This window comes from Oryzias melastigma, linkage group LG7 (assembly GCF_002922805.2).
Source record: "Oryzias melastigma strain HK-1 linkage group LG7, ASM292280v2, whole genome shotgun sequence".
Lineage (NCBI taxonomy): Eukaryota > Metazoa > Chordata > Actinopteri > Beloniformes > Adrianichthyidae > Oryzias > Oryzias melastigma.
In genome coordinates this window covers 27,118,263-27,139,209 of record NC_050518.1, presented here as the reverse complement: position 1 = coordinate 27,139,209, position 20,947 = coordinate 27,118,263, and positions in this window count along the sequence as shown.

Sequence of the window (20,947 nt, the reverse complement as noted above, 5' to 3'; positions counted from 1 at the left end):
GGCTACATATGCAAGAATCGGGCACGTACTGAGCGCGAGCTGAATGTTCAACCCGGTTCAAGGTGCTCACATACACCGGCCGTGTGCGGTGCGTTCAAGAACACGCTATACAAAGAACTTTCTCTACACCGGAGCAGGGCGATCACACAGGTATCGGCAGGAAGAGAATCCTCCTCTATTGTATTTTTACTGTTCGTTAGTGCTCCTCCACTGCCTACAATAGAGAGAAAAAGTTAAAGTAGTGTTAAACCTCCAAATGTTGCTCCAGGCTTTTTTGTTTTCTGGATGTAATATTAATCCTACCGGCCACAAACTGCAATGATTTATTTGTCTTTCTGATCATGTTTGGCACTTCTTCCTTTGAAGCGGACGCTACCTAAACGCCACTCCCAAATACGAGTCCCTGATTGGTCATTGTGCTGCGCTGCTGCGTGAAAATGTTAAACCAGGTTGAACATTCAGTGCGCGCTCAGCAGGTCAGGTAGGTTGCGCTGAGTGGGGGTGGAGCAGTGCATCATATGGAGCACAACATGAACAGAGTATGAAAGGATTTGTGATCATTTCAGTTTTATGTATAATTGTTTGTTCGTGTTGAATCCTTTCTGTTAGTAGGAAAACAGACAGTTTGATGTAAGGGGCAAAAAGAAAACATACTTGGCCTTAAAATACCTTTAATTCAATGTGTTGAAAAAATAAAAAAAAAATAAAAAAAATCTAAATCGTGCCTTTAAAACTGTATATCGAATCAAATCGTGGTTTGACTAAATCGCTACATACTTACTGGCTGGACATGTTTTTTACACAATATGAAACTCGGCTTTTCTGACGTGATTTATTCTGTCTTCGTTCTTGTTTTTATCTGTGCTATAATTTTACTGTCATTTAAAAAAATGATTTTTCTGTTTTACTCTTTGAATGTTTTAGCCTTTTAGAAATGTTTTTCAGGTTTTTTTCGCCATGGGTTAGGGTTTGACTGTATTTGTCGTCATGTTAAGGCAGTATACAGATAAAACGGGTTTGAGTATGTGGACATCTGGGTTTAGATCAGTCTTTGTGACTGGTGCCTAATCTATATAAGTTAGAGTTACTTCAATTCAGCTTTATTTATATAGCCCAATATCACAACACAGTTATCTCAACGGGCTTCACACAGGTAATTGTAGCAGAGAAGACTTTGGTCTGATTCAGTCAGATTCAGTCCTTCTCTGTAAGGAAAAACTCCTAAAAAAAAGTAGAAACCTCAGGGATGTCCACACGAAGGAGAAATCCTCTCCCAGGACAGACAGGTGATTTACCAGGACTGTTATGGAAGAATTAGGTTATTTCTACCTCTACAACTACATGTTTGAATATGTGGCAGATGGAGCTGGAGGACAGCTGGGGGCATGAAATGAGCCAGAGGCGAGGTCCACTGCTAAGATCAGGAGCACAGATGAGCCACCTGGAATCTGGAATCTCTCTTGTTCCCCCGGAGGGGAAAGAAGGACAACACCTGAATCGCACTGCACCAAATAGAAAAATGGAGACGTAAGAATAAATTCTAAAGAATAGAGGAGTAGATAGAAATAGAAAATAGAACCCGAGTGCACCGTACTTTCTCCAGCTTCTAACTTCTGGCACTCTACAAAAAACTAATTGAGATTGCTATTGAAATGTAATTTAACCATATCAATAGTAACAAGCTGCATTTCTGCAACAAAAAGACAAGAAAACTTCAATTAAGCAAAAACTCAAATGCTTTGACAGCATTTTTATTTATTTTCAATGATGTTATGTCAGATGAACACTTGGAGCATTCAAGTAAAAAAAAACAAAATACTGCGTGACTTCCAGCCATTTTGAAGCTGTTCAGTATTGAACCCATGAAAGTAGAGAGTGGAGTTAACAATCTAATTCTCTGCTGAAGGATAAACTGGCTGCAACCCTCCTCTTCTTCCCTGATGAGCTGCTTTACTCAGTTCTGCCACAATTAGGTGCAACCCACTTAACTGGTGACAGCTTCCCTAACCATGATAAATTGCACAGGGAGGAAAGAAACAACTTTCTAAACTTTTGTTTGATGAATTTAGTCTGTTTGGAGGCTCTGATGATTAAAACTCCATGAGTCTGAAGGATTTTCACTTCTCTATTACTTTGATGAGAGATGGAGTTTATCCCAGATCTTTTGGTTTAAAATTCAAACGTCTGATTGCCGTTTTTTTGCAAAGATGTAGACCAGGAATTCATGATGCAAACACATCTGCTTGGGACTAAGTTCTTGAAATGATTGTGCTCAGTAGATGAAGCTTCTGCATGTCATGGAGTTTGGAGGGAAACACAGATACTGCTCATGACAGGTGTCAAAGTCAAGGCCCGAGGGCCGGATCCGGCCCTCAGGGTAATTCTATCCGGCCCTCCAGATCATTTTATTTTATTGATAATAATGGCCCGATGTTATCTTGCACCTTTTTCTAACTTGTATAAATTTGACAAAATACATTTTTTATGCAGAGTAAAACTTTTAAATTTATTTAAGGTTTAAGTTGATTTATTCTGGAATAATATTCCTGCCTTTTTATGAATCATTATTATGTTAAAAAGTTAAGTTTTTAAAGTTTTAAAAATGTGTTTTTAAAGTGTTCAATTAATATTTATCCTGACCTAAGGTGTGTTTTGGATTTTGGCCCCTTGTGCGATTGAGTTTGACACCCCTGCTTTATGGGAAAACTGCAGAGAAAAGGTTCCAGCACTCACTGAAAAGCAAATCCTTTCTGTTTTTTCCTGTCTTTTTCTTGAACAGTGAGTTTATATTTGCACCTTCTTTCATCCATATGGCTGCGAGGAAGCCACAAAGCAGCAAACCTCACTGATTGCATTTCAAATTTGCTGATAAAGTCTGTCAAATCTCTACTGCGCCCGCAGGATTTTCCAAACCGAGTTTCAGAAGGAGGCATTCTTCTTCTTCTTTCTCCCTCACTCACTCCACAGTCTCTGCTGTGTACCTTCTCCTCCACAGCACTGAAATAATTGATGCTTTTACCTTTCTTTCTCCTTCTCCACTTCACCCAGCCGCTCTCCTTCCTTCTCCTCCCTTTTCTCCAATCTCATTCTAATGCATGGCTGTATATTTGGCCTTTGTGGAGACAGCCTGACTCCTGGAGGATTCTCCTGGAATCAATTTACGCTGCCTGTGCCAAGCCACTGATCAACAATTTACAGGCCATCAACTGCTGAGGCTGCTGGGAGCCTGTTTAACCAGTATATTATGTGTCTGACAAGACGGAGCATTTACACTTGGTATAGTCCAAGCTTTAAACACGTCTGGAAAACACTGAACATTAACATCCACAGCGCTTGTGCCGCCTTTTGTTGCTTAATTTGACCTGAAGCTCATTTTCTGCTTGCTGACATGAAACCTTTTTAATGGATTTGTTTCAGAGTCGGTTTCACAACCGAGAGGCAGGATGTGGTTAGTTTCTGATGGACAGGCGAGGCGGCGAGGTTGTCCTGAAAACATCCTGAAGTATCAAAGCAGAGCAGCACAAATAACACTCACCACCGGGGAGAAAATGCATGAACAACATTGTGATTAAAGAGGCGGAGCTTAAACCTGCATGAATAAATCTGCATGTAAGATGAATCCAGACCCATTACAGCCCGCTTAAACCATCAACGCACACCTCCCCGGTTTCCTCCTGTGATGCTGCAGCCATGGAGATTAATGACAAGCTTCCCACCCGTTCCAAGTCCACCAAGCTCACATGCAGAGTCATAAAAACACCAGAACAAGAGCATGAAGGGGAAATAAAAAAGAAAACTGTGGGAGAAAATATTGGGCAGTTTGAATGCCAGGCACATAGGAACGCAGCGGTTGCCACGCAACCCCCATATAGAGTGGTGTTGTCTCAGTAATGCTACCTGGCGTTCTGTTCGGTGATTTAATCAGCTCGCCCCGCTAGCCATAAATCATCATCAAGCTGAATTACAAGAGCGAGAAGTGAGAAGCAGACAAAGACTGAAATCCACATCAGGATGGCTGATATTTAAGCTTGTTGATCTAAAGTTCTCGTGTCGGAGCAGTTTCATTCTCTGATGTTTGTTGCTGCGGACTCCAGCAAAGCATTCAGCTCCAGCCCAGCCAGGCAGAATCACATAGTTAAATAAACTATAATTAATTAACCAGTAAGACACCCCTCTTTTGAGATTAACCCTTTAACACCAGAGCTCCAGTGTTTCTGTTCTTTGATTTATTGAAATTTTTTAACTGTTGACACGATCAACGGAGAAAAGCGGCGTGAGCTCACGCCGCTTTTCTCCTTCAGAATTTACTGGAGTTACGTTTTCTGGAATTCATACTTGAGGAACACCCAAATGATAAGAGGGATTTCTAATTGTTGAACAAATTCAAGGATTTTTACTTATCTAGCTCTGATTTAATTTAAGCTGTTTTACAAATTTATGGTTGAGATGCACCAGCAACAATAAAGTATCTTTATTTTTATTTATCTACTGCTTACATTTGCTGAACTGATATCATCCTGTATGCCATGGTGTCTTTTATTTTGAAAGGAGGTCATGTGAGCTTCTGTCAAAAGTTATTAAGTATTTCATTTTTAAAAGCAGTTTGCTCTTGATGCTTTTTGTAAACTGCAAAAAATACAATAGTTTATTTGTTTATCATGACAGCAGTGTCTTACATGAAAAATATGGAGGCTGGAAAGAGCCAGTTTGAAATAAATATATACACCATTAAATGAATAAATAAATGTGTCATTAAATATTTAAAAGTGGCAATAAATAAATAAATGTTGAAATCAATAAATAAATGTTGACATAAATGTGGCATTAAAATATTAAAATGGAACATTTAAACATTTAATTACATATTTATTTATTTCATTGCCATTGTGGGCTAAAAGAGCCAAATTGAAATAAATAAATTTAATATGAAATAAATAAATAAATGTGTCATTAATTATTTAAAAGTGGCATTAAATAAATAAATGTTGAAATCAATAAATAAATGTTGAAATAAATGTGGCATGCAGCAATGAGACAAGATGGAGAAAACAAATAAAATCACTGTACATTAGTTAAACAAATGAAAAACATGGGCAGGAGGGAGACAGATTAATGTAAAAACACTGGAACATCTGTCGCAGGACAGAACAATTTGTCACTGCAGCAGTCAGACAAGACGAAGAAAACAAATAAAGTTATTGTATATTAGTTCAAAAACAACTGAAAAGCATGAACAGGAGGGAGAAAGATGAATGTAAAACACTGGAACATCTGTCACAGGACAGAAAAATGTGTCACTGCAGCTGTGAGATAAAATTAAGAAAACAAAGAAAATGACTGTTCAAAAAGATTAAAAACATGAGCAGGATGGAGACACACGAATGTAAAGAACATTGGAACATATGTTGCAGGAAAGAACATTTTGTTACAGCATCTGTGAGATAAGACAAAGAAAATAGATAAAATCATTGAATATTCGTTCAAAACTAATGAAAAACATGAGCAGAAAGGAGACAGATGAATGTAAAAACACCGGAACATCAGTTGCAGGACACAAAATTGAGTGAGTGTGACAAAATTAAGAAAACAAATAAAATCACTGAATATTTGTTCAGAAACAAATGAGCAGGAAGGAGACAGAGAAATGCAAAAACACTGGAACATCAGGACAGAAAAATTGAGTGAGTGAGACAAGATGAAGGAAACAAAGAAAATCACTCAAATATGTTCAAAAATTTGAGCAGGAGGAAGACAGTCTAATGCAAAAACACTGGAACATATGCAATAAAGACTCAGGTCAGAAGCTGCATAGCTCCTCATTACATTAAGTCCACATTACAGGACAGGAAGGAGTGCTGTCAGGGGAAAAATGTAAAGTCAGCAAGGTGAGGAGAATGCCCTTGCAATGCATCTCAACTTGACAGTGACAAAGGTATTTCTCTTATTTTGAGAAGGTCAGGCAGCAGGAACAGGAAGTAGGGGATGTGTATTTGTCTTCAGCTACGATCCTACCAGAATAGACAACCTTTCTGGACCGTCTGCCCTCTTCTCCCCATGTTTCAGGGATTTAATTTTGTCCATATGTGTCCTAAAATGGCATTCAGCTTTTGGCAGGAAAACTGAAGGTCACCCGTGAAATCTTTAATGATAGGCTTCATCAAAAAGAAAGGAAAAGCTTTCACATTTGAAGCTCAATGTGTTTATAAAAGAGTTTTGAAAAATATTCTGCTTTTTTTGAGGGTAGCTAATAAAAAAAGAAGCTAAAATTGGAAAAATGAATGTGCAAACATGATAGTAATTATAAACTGAAGTTTAGCTGCAAAGTGGACGAAACTATTTTTTCAGAGTTTCCCTCAGCTGAATATAAACTTGTCCTCATCCATAAAATGTGTCATGAAATTGTAGCCTCCTGATTTACATACACAGGAGCCCATGAATACAAAAATAACCAAAGACACCCACACTTTTTAAGATTTTTGGGTGAAAATAAAAGTCACACTAAGTTTGAAAGTTGAAAGTTGGACAGTTCGGAGCTCCACTCACAGCTGTCGAGATGAAAAACTGTTAGAGATTTTTGGATATGATTTAACGATAGCTTTTAATTAAAACACTGTTAAATTAAATCTGTTAAGGTTTTATAAAACGTTGCAGCTTTCACAAAGCGGATTCTGCATTCATTTACTGACTCTTTTTGCTTTTTCTTGCTTCTATTTGTTTGATAAAACACTCGAAACAGTATGTCCACGATAAAATAGTAAAACTTGTTTTTTAATTGAATTTTTTGCTTTCCTTTTAAAATTTGGTCTGGCACTAACAAACATTCCACAGCAAAAGTCACAAGGATGAAGTTATTATTGTTTTAGACTCCTCTGTCGCCGGTCATCTTAACCATGCTTGGACGCCTAATTGAGCTGATCTGTTGTGATGTGATTGGTTGAATAGATTTTCTGTCTGCTGACTTTAAACTCAGTAAATTATTCAATAAAAACCTGGACTGATTTTTTCTAAACTAACAAGCATTCAACAGTAAAATCCATCTCAATGCATTCCGATTTTCTTTTAATTATGTGAGTTGTGTCTTTAAAATGTGTGAGATGTTCTCTACAGTTTACACCATTTCATTATCAGTTCCTGGCTGTCGGTGGACCAGCTTCCGGCGTTTAATATCAGAGATTACAGGCTTTGTTCAATTTTGTGAGAGACTGGCTAACATGATGATAGGAACAGCGTAAGAAAATTGGATTCAAGCTGTAATCCATAATTAAAAACCAAGCCTAACAGGCATTTTGGCATGTAATTTACACTGCGAGAAGATGATTTGCACTTCTTCGCTGCAGCGCTGAACGCTGGTGTGCAGTCTTCATCTGGCACCACGCTAACTCTGATGGAGGTGTCCAAAAAAGTGTCAAGCTAAAACCTTCAGAGATGCTGTCTGTTATCATCAGCTGCACTTTTTTTTCACCGTGCTGAATGTGTGAGAGGGAAATAAATGACTGTGTTTGCAGGTCTGGATCGAAGGTTCAAGTCAAGGAAAACAGACGGATTCATGTATCTTTTATGTCACAAATTGTAAATCAATTTGGAATAAAAGAAAAAAAAACCTTTTGCTTGATCTTTTAAATGCTTAATGATTGATTAATGCGTTTAATGTGTTTAAAAACATCCATTTCTTTTCATGTTTCTGATGGTATGGAAACCTAGGAGGGACAAAATTGTGAAGAACTTTCACGTTCTGGACATGTTCTCTACACATTCTCTTCGCCTGCATTTTGTCCCTCCTGGCTATCCATATATAGCCTCACTGCCGTGTAGAAAGACTAAGAGACTACGTCTACCCTAGAGCTGTCTCAGTCCTGAATGCAGACAGTAATGATCACAGTTGAGCCTCATTTTCACTGAGCAGTTTGTTACGGTCCATTATAAAATGGACAGATCAACCTGGGTGTGTCAAACTCAATCACACAAGGGGCCAAAATCCAAAACACACCTTAGGTCATGGGCAGAACAGGATAAACAGGATAAATACTATTAGACAAACTTTTTAACATAATTATGAACTAGAGATATAGCATGACCTATGATAATTCTAATGTGAAAGCTGTAAGCTGAATTTGGGCGCTCAAGCTGATAACTGAAAACACTGAAGCTAATAGCTGAAAAAGCTAAAGCTGATAGCCAACTAAAATGTTATCTAAATGCCAAATTAGCCTAAAAAACAAACAAAAAAAATCCTATGTTAGGCAGAACAGCTAGTATGTAGCTGAAAAAAAGGGCGAAACCTCAAAATAGTCTAAAAAACGGAAAAAAGCCTAAAGCCAAAACAGCTAGCATGTATCTGAAATATTAGCTAAACTCCAAAGAAGCCTAAAAAAATCTTAGTAAATGCCAAAATATTCCAAAAAGCTGCAGAATGCTAATTTTGAAAACTTTAAAACTGTAAAATTTTAACATAATTATGAATAATAAAGAGACATGAATATTATTCCAGAATAAATCAACTTAAACATTAATTAACTTTTAATATTTTACAATCCATAAAAATATTTTGTCAAAATTGTACAATTTAGAAATTGGGACCTTTCTGTGTGGAGTTTGCATGTTCTCCCCGTGCATGCGTGGGTTTTCACCGGGGACTCCGGCTTCCTCCCACCGTCCAAAAACATGCTTCATAGGTTAATTGGTGACTCTAAATTGCCCCTAGGTGTGAATGTGAGAGTGAATGGGTGTGATTGAGGCCCTGAGACAGACTGGTGACCTGTCCAGGGTGTACCCCGCCTTCGCCCATCAGTAGCCGGGATAGGCTCCGGCACCCCCGCGACCCCGAAAGGGACAAAGCGGACAAGAAGATGAATGAAATAAAATAAATAAGTGTAAGATAACATCGGGCCATTAATAACAAAAAAATACAATGATCTGGAGGGCCGGATGGAATTACCCGGAGGGCCGGATTCGGCCCCCGGGCCTTGACTTTGACACATGATCTAAACAGTACCAAATCACAGATCTTAAACGCCCCCATCCATTGTAGGTCCAAATAAAAATAGAAAGGGGAGGTTTGGGGCGGAGTCGCTATAGCCACCCATTGATTGGCAGACAGTGATGACGACATTAGAAAGCACCAGTATCGTGCTAAGCTAGCGATTCTGTTTTCCTCTTTGTGGTGGTAAACTTTTTAGCCGCCGCAATCTTCTTTCAACCAACATTAAATTCCTGTTAAACACGACATACAAAAAGTAAAGCAAGAAAAAGACGCGCTCCTGGATGACCTTCAGTGTTGTTGCTTTTCTAGTCGACGCTTTACAATGACGAAATGACACGCTAGCAGTCTTAACCACGTATGTGCCGTGAAAACAAACCGCTCTGTGGAAGTGAGGTTTAACTGAGTGGAAATGCTCACCAGATTTTACTGGATCGTACAATACTCCTCCTTACCGGACTGGAGCGCTCAGTGGAAATGAGGTTTAGTTTCATTTTTTTTATTTATTTATGTCTTGTTTTTGCACAATGGAGTTGTTGCTAAATGTCACTGTAACTGTACAATGACAAAAAGCTATTCTGATTCTGAACTGGAACTAAAATGTTCTAATTAAATCAAATCAAAGTTTATTTCTAAAGCAGTATTTACAGACTAGTAACACAAAGTGCTTATCAATCACTTATATCAAAAAGCAGCAGAAAAATAATGTGGTTGTCGTAAAAGACCTACATAAATAAAAGGTCATAAAATACATTAAAAGCAACAACATTCAAAAGAGAAAAATACTGGGACAAATATCATGAGGTGACACTGTATAGATTAAAAGCTAGGATAAAAATGTACATTTTACAGGCTTAAAGCAATTAAAGATCGTATTACAAAGTATAGATAAGACTGAACCACATAGATAAAACTCAAAATAGAAAATGAAGGGGAAATCATAAGATGTAGTAGCAATACTGATTGGTTCATTTTATTTTCTTTTAAAACATTTTTAAACCTGGAGAACCTGAGAAATATTATTTATTTCGGGATTTTAAAGTTCATTTGACATACGGTACTTTTTTTTGCTCATTATGGGTAACAGAAGCTAAAAAATAATAAAAATAAGAAGAAATAAAATAATAGAAAAAAATTCAAATTTTGACTCCATGGGTTCCTTCGGTTCAAAAAGCAGAACAAAGATTACATTTTAACAACAATGTTTCTAATTGCTCAAAAAGGAGAGGAAAAGTATGTGTTTTCCAACATCTATTTATTTTTTTTAAGTCTAGAAATGTGACACAATTTCTGCTTTAAGGTACATAAACTATTTTTTAAAGATTATAATTAAGGCGCATAATTATTTTTGGGTGTCTTTCCAGACCAAAAATCTTTCCTGTGACTGCCCCCTACATATAAGGTTAGTCATTTTTATCTTCCTGTCTTTGTAGCAGGAGTTCCTTTTTCATTGTCCTCACCATGTCATCACAAAAAGTGGACTGCTGCTTTGATGTTGCTGAAGGGTTTTCTGTCAACATTTGCAGCTCAGAACATCCAATTTCCTGGAAAATCTTCATTTAATTTGCTGGATCCTTCAGATATTTTTAGGCGTTCAGGTCACCTGATTAGTGTTTTTTGTTCTCAGTGGTCATTTCTGCATTTGTTGTGGTTAACTTTGGCCTAAAAGTACAACAAAAAAAGAAACTTTTAATTTTATGGTTATGCAAATGTGGATGTCGTGAGTTAAAACTCCTCGTGTCTTAAAACCATGAATTGTTAATTTCGCTCTTTGAGGTTTAGTTCAGGAAAGATCTTCAAACACTCAGAGAAGGTCTTGGTCATATTTGACACTTTGCCAGGAGGTGTCACGGTTCCCATGGTAACATGTCAGCCACATTTTTCAAAAAATAAAATATTGAACCTCAGGTTTTGTGCAGCTCCAGAAGAAATATGTGCAGAAGAATCTTAAGAAAATCTTTTTATTTAAGGATTTTTGGGAGTTTATTGTGTTTTTAAAGCAGCTCATAAACTGAGGGAACTTTTCTTAAGTTTCATGTCAGCTGTTGATGGTGACATTTGTGGCGGCAAAGATTCCAACTTTTGTTACAAAAGTTCTCCAGCTTCCCTTTAAATGACCTGAGATGCCTCCCGATGTCTGAGGGAGGGGGCAAGACACATGAAGGCAGCACAGACACAAATCCAGGTGGAGGTAGCCGTGGGTCTTATCAGGTTACCCCAGCTGTGCTGCCGTTCTCCAGCTTCCACTCACTGTCTGTCTGCTAAACTGGGGGTGTTTAAAATTAGATTTAACATCGATCATTTCCTGCCCTGAAAGGGGGCTCTGTGTCACGGCTGCCAGGGACAATCCCTCACCCGCCACCCGTCCGCCCCGACTCCACTCTCCATCCGTCAGTCCTGGCTGAGACAGAGAGACGGATGGAGGGAGAAGCGAAACAAGCGAGGGAGGAGGATGACAGAGGGGAGTGGCTAGATGACAGAATGGAATGATGGGAAAAGGAGGAGAGGAGAGATTAGAGGCTGGAGGGAAAGAGGTCAGGAGGACGAGTAAAACAAGAGAGTTATTGCTGCGAAGAAAGACTGCTACAGTCAATTAATGATATTATGTTTCAATGTGTTTTATTTTACTCAAAGTTTATAAAAATATACTTCAAAAAGGAGAGATGTTAGAAGATGATGGATGCTTGGGATGACCTTGAACCATAGATGGATAAACCACAGAGCCTAGACGCTGATGGTGAGGCCAGACCGGAGGGAAGGCAGGCTAGAAAAGAATCATATGTACAACAACATTTCAAAAACAGGATAAAAATATATATTTTTTTATACCTAAGAGTTTAATAAATACATAAAGCTCAGAGAGATGACGTCAGACAGGCTCATCCCCCTCAAGGCATAGCCATTTTGGCAGCAATCGGCCTGAGGAATTGAATGGACTGACTGAAGGAGGCTAACCATGGTTGATAACTGCGGACCCCCAGATTGTACAAATAGACGCGGAAAAAAGAAAAGCACAATATTCCCCATTATTTGTGGGGGTTAGGGACCGGAGGAATCCGCAAATACTCCCCGCAGCTGAAGGATGTCTGTTACCGGTCCATCCATACTCATCTAAAACACTCTGATCATGCTGTGAAAAACATTTATTAAAGAAAATTGGATTATTGCTCAACATAAAGAGTTTATTATTATTATTCAGAACAAAAGACTGTACAGCAGCCGCAGCGACAGTGTACTTTTTGACGCAGATGAGGAGTGTCTTGGTACCTTAAAATCAGGAGTGTGTGGTTCCTTCTAAATCAAATAATAAACACTTGCTGAGGATGGTAATTACTCTCCCCGATTATCTTCTTCAACACATCAGGGTTTTTCGGTCGTTTCTGAGTCAGCTGATGGAGAGAGGAGCTCCTCCCTCGTTCAGCTGCACTCTGCTGTGCAGAGATCACCTCAGCAGTTCAGCACCTTATTTGGACTCAAACATGTCATACAACTGTTTTGAGATAGAAACGTGAACACTGTACGTTATTTTATCGCATTCCTAAAGATGCAGAGAGGCGAGCTAAGTGGATCAGCGCCATTAAAGAGCCAGGAGGAAAACAAGACTGAAAGATGGACCCTCCAGCGGTCGGATTCTGTGCAGCGATGACTTCATATCACGTATGTTACTGTATACAAAGCTACTTTTATTATATGATATAATTGTGGTTTTGGACTGACACTAGTGTAAAAACCACAGTTCATTGTATGCAGTTTGTGGGGATAACATTGTTGTGTTTAAGTTAGCAAACGCAAACGTAGCAATCAAAATGTGAATCCTGAAATGTTTATTTATTTTATTGGAAGAAAGAGTGATAATCCACAGTCTGGACTTTATTCCATCTAGTTTCAACTATTTACCATCTCCAGAGAAGAGAAAATTAAAAATGACAACCAGATGCGTTATCAAAGCTAATGTCAACAAACAACAACCTGACCCTGCTGCTAGCCATGCTAATGTTAGCTGTCTAGAATATAACACTGACCCTTCCAGTGATGATGCAACAATTTATTGATTGAAGATTCCACAGCTGAATGTTCACTACAAACCCAGATCGAGTCCATCTGTAACCCTCCAGACTTTTGTAGACTTATAGTCCTCAGTGTAGGATGATGGGAAGTTTATTAGGTAGTTATGTCTGGATAGCAAAGATCTGGGGCGTTTTCGTCTTTAAAAAAAAAAAGCTCTCTGTTATGTGAATTAAAGTGAGATGAATACTCCGATGGCTTGACAGTTTCTGCAGTGGCGCTCACGGCGGCGCTGTTCATATTGCTGTCAAAATGGCCGACTGACCGCAGGGAGTCACATGGGGTCTGGAGCTCTATAAAAGGATAAAACAAAATACATAAAACATGGAGCTAAGATTAAAATACAAAGTTTTTTGTTTTTGTTTTCAATGACAATTGTCCCTAAATTCTCAACAACTGTGACAAAAGTCTAAATATTTCCTCTACAACTGCAGGTTGACCTCAGCAGGAGAGGAAGGAGGGAAAGCTGCCATGTTAGTTCTTAATGTAAAACCTCTTTACAAAAACTTCCAATATAGAACATGCCACAGGAGATATATCAATATGAGAACTAACCCCTGCACTTAGTACATCACAAATTTGCCATTTAATTCAGGACTGTGAATAAATTCAACCATGAAGGGCCAGGAGACCCAGGGGAACACACAGAGTTAATTTTTTTTATTCCTTTTTTTCTTTTGGGTTGCCGTTAATTGCTGATACCCAAAATGAACAAACAACAACAAAAAGATAAATTAACTATAAAAGCTCAGAAAAACATTGTTTTGAGTTTCTCTGAAACATAGACACAATAATTTACACAGAAATCCACAAAACCCTGTGAGGATAATACAGTCCTTTTTATTTATTTGTTTGTTTATTAAATGGAAGAAACTGTTGTTTTCCTGGGATTCATTTATTAAGCCAACAACTTTAACCCTTTAACTACCCCCCAAAAAGAGAAAACACTGATTTTATTTTACTCTGCTGCCTATTGCCTTTGTACAGAACCCCTACAGGGACATCAAAGTAAAAAAGAACTGAAGTAAAATCTTCTTTTTTTTTTTCTAAAACTACTTAGGGCTCCGTAAAAAAAACTAGTTTTTTTGGTTAGTAACTGATGCACACTAGATAACTTGCACACCACTTCCTCTCCAGATTTTTATTTTTTTTTTTACTATTTAATTTTTTTCCCCAAAAAAAGTTCTGGTTAGTAACTGGTGCCAACCAGATGGTAACTTTTTTTCTTTTTTTAATTGAATAAAAACAATGTTCTGGTTATTCATTGATGCGCACCAGTTACCATCTGGTTAAAAACCAGAATTATTATTTTTTTATTATATCAATTTTTTTTTACTTACATTTTTTTTCTTTAATTTCCCTTTGGGGCTCTGTACCTTGGGGGAGTTATACACACAATCATTTTTTTTAAAAACATGTTTTCAAATGTTTCCCACCGTTTGGTTGAGCAGGCAGTTAAAGGATTAAAGATCCACTTTGATGAAAATTGCACTTTTGATGTTTTTAACGTGCTCTTGTGGCATTTTGGATATATTTATATAAAGAAAATGAACCTAAAATTGCTTTTCTGAGTATTTTTTTCAAATACAAACCATTGTGAATCAGGAGCAGAGATAAAAAAGCTGTTTGAAAAAGATTGTGTATATGACGTTGAAAATATGCTGGGAGATTTCAGCAAATGAAAAGACCACTAGGAATGATTTGAAAACAGATCAGAAGATGATCAGAGCGGGATTTTGAGCTGTGGTATGTCATACTGTTTTATAAAGAAACACAAATGCAAGTTTTACTACGATAAAACAACATATTAAATCAGCTCTCATCAACATTACAATGAAATTTAAATCACAGTTGAAATATAAAGCAAACTGTGAAAAATCTTTTTGTGTCAGGAAATAAAAAGGCTTTTCTTTGTCTCCTGTTCAGTCTTTATGACATTTTATTCATAAAGAGTGCTGGTTGACAGACATCAACCGGCCTCTTCTTTAGGAAAACACACCATGAAGTCTTGTAAAGCGTGGTTTGTTTCCTCTCTGATGCCATCAGCTCCAGTCTGCAGCCACACTGCCAGCTCACTGGGCTGTGTAGGCCCATCCGTATCCTTGTTGTGTTTGTGAGCTTTGCCAAATGTGAGGAACATTGATTTTTGTGTCCTCGCTCCCAGCAGGGACGGCAGCATCTTCACTCGGAGATTCTGGCAATATTTTTGAGTGAGTGAAGTAATTAAAATGTTAAGATCCGGCTGATCGGTTGGACCAGCGTTAGCAGGATTTTTTTTATTCCTCTGTCACTGAATAAATATTTGACTCACTTTGTGTTCAGTTATTTCCTGAAGTATCTTCCTCATTACTGTCTTAATGGCGGTTCAATAACCGATTCCATTACTGTGATCTGGGCGTGAATTACATCAACAGCACAGACTGGGGGGGGCTGCAGTCAACTATTTGTACAAAGAGGCCATTGGAGGCATGTCAATGGTTTTACCTCGGGGACGAGTTACAGTAATGACAAACCAGACAGTTAAGTATTCACAGACTGTTCTCTGACAGCGTGATGCTCATGCTGACTCCATATTGGGTAACGTAGTGAAGCTGAAGGAGAAAAAAAAACTGTGTGGAAACTTACCTTTCAAACTCTTGGAATGTGAGATCAAATTATTTTAAATCTTTATTTTTTAATCTTTTAAAATAAGTTTTTGTGGGGTAAAATCTGTTATAAGAAATGTCTTTAATCTTATTGGAAATAAGACTGGCTTGAACAGAACTCAAAGGTTTATGAACTGAAGTTTGCTGACCTGGCAGGTGTTTTCTGAGCCAGCTGTCTGAATAATTTTTGGTTTTTAAACAAATTTATGAACGACAAGTTTAAGACTTTTTTTTCACTGTGCAGAAACAATTACTGCATGATCAACATTCTTTGATAACCTTCAATAAGGTACCATGAAGAAGCAGATTCACCTGCCTTTGTCTTTGTTCCTTCAGTGATATTTCCACACCAGCAGTGGCATTAAATGCCATCTCCACTCTCTAAATCTGTGTTCCTCACACAGGTCCTGCCCTCAGACAGCAGGTGAGCTGAGGTGGTGCATGATGAATGTCTGTCTGACAGACAGGAATGATCCCAAACAGCAAAGTTATCGTCTGAATCTGAACTCCAAACTGGTTCATTTTTATGAATTCTGAATCAGTTCATCCGTCAGAACATTTCAGTGGAAATGCTGTTTCTGACCACTCTCAGTCCAAATGATTGACACTTAAAACATCTTCCTGTTCTATCAAAGAGCTTCGCTAAATAACTGAGGACTGATCGAAGTCCAGGACTTCAACATTCGTAAACTGAAAATTAAGAGTTACAACTTTGTTGCATCACATCAAATATTGCTTTCAAACACCACTTCATCCTTGCTTCTTTGTTTTAAAATTTTGTTCTTGTTTTATCAATTAAATAAAGACGGATGAGTCTAGCTCAATACGATGCAGATCGCTAGCTCAATATAGTGGAGTTTGTTAGCTCTTTGCAGCGGAGCTCGCTAGCTCAATATAGCGGAGCTCGCTAGCTCTCTACAATCAGAGGCCTCAGTAAAAGCATGTGGTGCCCGCTGACCCTGCGCCAAAAATTTGATTGACAGATTCTCCCTATCTGCTTTCAGTGGAAGGGGTGTGGCCTTCAAACAAGCTCAGTCATGATTGGCGACAGCAGTTCCTCTAAAAACATGACTCTGACCGACTCGGACCTTTCAAAATGGCGGCAGACGGTCAGGAAGTGATGGAGAAAAATTTGGCCTGATTTCACGAGGGTTGAAGGTGAGACATTTGCTATGGATGACGTCAACACCTTTATGTCCAGTAAAATTTTATATTTCAACGTTTCTGACTGGACAAGCAGAAAGGGGCTTCCTCTTTTTCTGCTGTTTACTAGCGCGTTTCTGCCACCTACCGTTGAAAGAGGTTTGGTACAGAAATGTCAAAGTGGTGCAAATCTCACCAATCTTGCTCCAGGCTTTTATTCACAGCTCTATTCTGATATATGAAAGACCAGGTGCCATGGAATTCCACAATTATTCATTTCTCCCTCATGATAAATTTTGAACAGTTGATACCTCAGTTGAAAGAGAAAATGATGCTACCCATATGTCACTGCAGGCAGTCTTTGATTGGTCAAAGTTCAACTGGTTTAGCTTCCAGACTGCGTTTAATTGCTGCACATTTTGTTCGCAGAGCCCACAAACTGACTTAAAATCTTGTGTAGTGACATGTGAGCACAAGAGTTTTGAACATGGAAGCCTGATATTGTGACGAAGAGACTGAGACATTTGGATCCATATGTAACAAGGTTTTAATGAAGGCGAGGAGCAGGAAAACACAAGACAAGGCGTCATCAGGAAAACACAAGACAAGGCGTCATCAGGAAACAGTCCAGGGTCAGGGCACGGAGCGAGGCAGGAGACGAAGAAACAGGCAGGGGTCAAACACAGAGAGGCAAAAGAGAATAAACGCTCAGACTGCCTGTACTAGAGAACAAATCAAGACTTCGCATGGAGCAGAGTGTTGAGCAGGGTTAAATACAGTTTGGTGATTGGCTTGAATGAGAAACAGCTGGTGAAGGCAGGAGTGGCAGGCAGATGCATGATGGGACATTGAGTGTGGAGGGGAACAGATGTAGTCAGTACTCTGGTGAGGGCTCCCTCTGGTGGTCAGAGGAAGTCATGACTAGTTGAGGCCTGACAGATATGCACATATACACCCATTTACACAGATTTTGTATTGAGAATGGTTGCTTGAACGTCTGTTGCCAAGGGCGACGTAAACATAGCTTATGGAGAAAGTACTAAAATTTAGTTTGAAATGGTTTGGAATTGTTCATTTAAAGCAATCAGGTAATACATAAATATAGACATATATTACATAATCAATCAAAATCCAGAAACATGTCAGACATTGAAGAACTAGATGTATTCAGAACCAAAGATTATTGTTGTGCATTTTAAATTTTCATTGGTAACTACTGATAAAAGAGTTAGATTTTTTTTTTAATGGGGCGTTAATATTTGGAAAGTGCTGGAGAATTAGAAGTTTAAATCACACCACAAGATCGACTCTATTAAAGTTCTTTTACTGTGGTAAAAACGTTGGTTTGTAATAGAATCATATCGTAATTCTATCCGGCCCTCAGATCATTTTATTGTATTGTTATTAATGACCCGATGTTATCTTGTGCTCATTTCTAACTTGTATAATTTTGACAAAACATATTTTTATGGAGAGTAAAATATTGAAAGTTATTTAAGGTTTAAGTTGATTTATTCTGGAATAATATTCCTGTGTTTTTATTATTCATAATTATGTTAAAAAGTTACAGATTTAAAGTTGTAAGAATTGGCATTCTGGTAGCTTTTTAGACTATTTTTTTTAAGTTCAGCTAATATTACATGCTAGCTGTTTTTTAACTAGTGTAAGTTTTATTTTTTATTTTTTATTTTTTTGGTTTATAGGCTAATTTGGCATTTAGCTAATATTTTAGCTGGCTATTAGCTTCTGCGTCTTCAGCTATCAGCTTCAGTGTTTATGGCTATTAATTTAAGCATCTGCAGTAAGGTGGCGCAGTGGTTAACGCTCTTGCCTCACAGCGAGAAGGCCCCGGTTCGACTCCCGGCTGGGACCTTTCTGTGTGGAGTTTGCATGTTCTCTCCGTCCATGCGTGGGTTTTCACCGGGGACTCTGGCTTCCTCCCACCATCCAAAAACATGCTTCATAGGTTCATTGGTGACTCTTGGTGTGAATGGGCGTGTTAATGGGTGTGTGATTGACGCAGTGCAACAGACTGGCGACCTGTCCAGGTGAACCCTGCCTTCAGTAGCCGGGTTAGGCTCCGTCGCCCGCATGACCCCGAAAGGGATACAGCAGCCAGGAAGATGAATGAATGAACTTCAGCATCTTCAACTATCAGCACTATCATCTTCAGCGGCCAAATTCAGCTTACAGCATTCACACTAGCATTATTGCACGTAGTGTGTATGTATCTAGTTTATAATTATGTTAAAAAGTTACGCTTTTAAAGTTTTAAAAATGTTGTTTTAATGTTCAATAAATGTGTATCCTGTTCGGGCCGTGACCTAAGGTGTGTTTTGGATTTTGGCCCCTTGTGGGATTGATTAGGACACCCCTGTCATAAGGGATAAGTTCTATACATGCTAGAAGTCCTTCATTGACAGCAAAACTATTTTGTTTATACCTGTAAAACAAACTTTAGTGGTGACTTTTTTCCTTTTTCTATAAGCAAACTAAGTTCATTATGAATTTTTTTTGGATCTGTGTCCTGTTCCCTCTTGACCTATTCTGCAGTATCCATCAATCTTTAACTGTTTGGGGACACACTCATTTCACAGGTCAATTAATTTTAATCATAGTGTGTCAATTTAATCTGGCTTCAAACCACAAGATGGACACTTTGTGAAAATCTCATTAACCTTCCCATTTCCATTTTGCTCACTTCATCAGAAGGGCGCCGACGTGGCTCGTTATTTTTTCAAACCACAGCTTTTTTCTGGGGTTGAACAGATTCCTGGTTTTGGGTTGTGTCATGAAAAAAAGTCACCTGGCATGAAACGTCTTTGACTTGTGACGGTGTCTTTGAGAGGAAGTCCTTGGCTGATGTCACTTCAGCCATTTTCAAAAGAGACTAAATGAAGTCTAAATGATGAAACATAAATTACAATTTAAAGACGTTTTTTCAAAAGTTTCAACTCAGATTTGAGGGTAAAAGTGTTGTTATTATGCACCCAGTTCAGAAAATCCTCCTCAAAGCTGGAAACTCCACCTGTCATGGTCCACTTTACTCCAAATACCCTTTATTGAGCTTCTCTTTGACTTTCTGGTGTCATAAAACCAACCAATGGACAGTGAAACGTTCAGGGGGAACCCCGTCTTTACTCAACAGCAGCTGGGTTGGTTCCAGCAACAGGGAGAATAATTCCACCAGAAGGACACAGGTTCCAGAAAAACCTTCCAGGTCAAGCCAAACTTTCAGTTCCACTGATGCTGCAGAGTGGGTTAGAAAAGGGAAGGATGGATGAATGATATGACCTACTGTAAACGTCTTCTTTTCTTGTTCAGTATTTACACCACTTCATCCAATGTAGTTATCAGCTCATCTTCAACTCTGCCTCAGTCGACAGAAACACTGATTGACATTCATCAATCTGGGAAGCCCTCATACTATTATCGTCTCTTAATAATTTCGGATAGAACTCTGGCTCCCATCAGCTTCTTTTCTTTGTTCTGAGGATCCACAAAGCTTTGGAAAACTGCTTTTTCCGCTGCTGCTCCTCGGCCATGGAAAAGCACTCCGAATTTTCTGCAGCTGCAGCTTCAAAAGTAGGGCTGGGTTGATAAAATCGATCTAAGCTGAATGGATCAATAATTGATCCAAAGAAGGAGAAATTGATCCAACGAATAATGCTAAAGTCCACTAGCTTGATGCTAAGCTACAATGGGATTTCCCATAGGACTACTAATGCTAATGCTAGGTTTATCTAAACATACTTTTCTAACTCAATTAACATATTTATTAGAATTTTCCAAACTCTTTTAAGGAAACATTTTTAAAATAACCATTTGTGGTCTAAAGCAGTGGTCCCCAACCTTTTTGGGGCTGAGGACCGGTCAGCCAGTGTGGAGTTATTCCGCGGCCCGGGGGGGGTGTACAGTAAAAGTACACAAGTCTTTGTAAGATAATAGAGGGTGACCTGTAGAACAAGGATATAGTATCCAAGCCCTGGAATTATGGACCAAAACCTTTTTATTCAAATTCCCAAATAGCTATATTGACTTATTTCTCGTCAAATATGCAAAGTTTAACTACTATTTTTCAAAAACTATACAGTGAAAGTACACAAGTCTCCTTGAG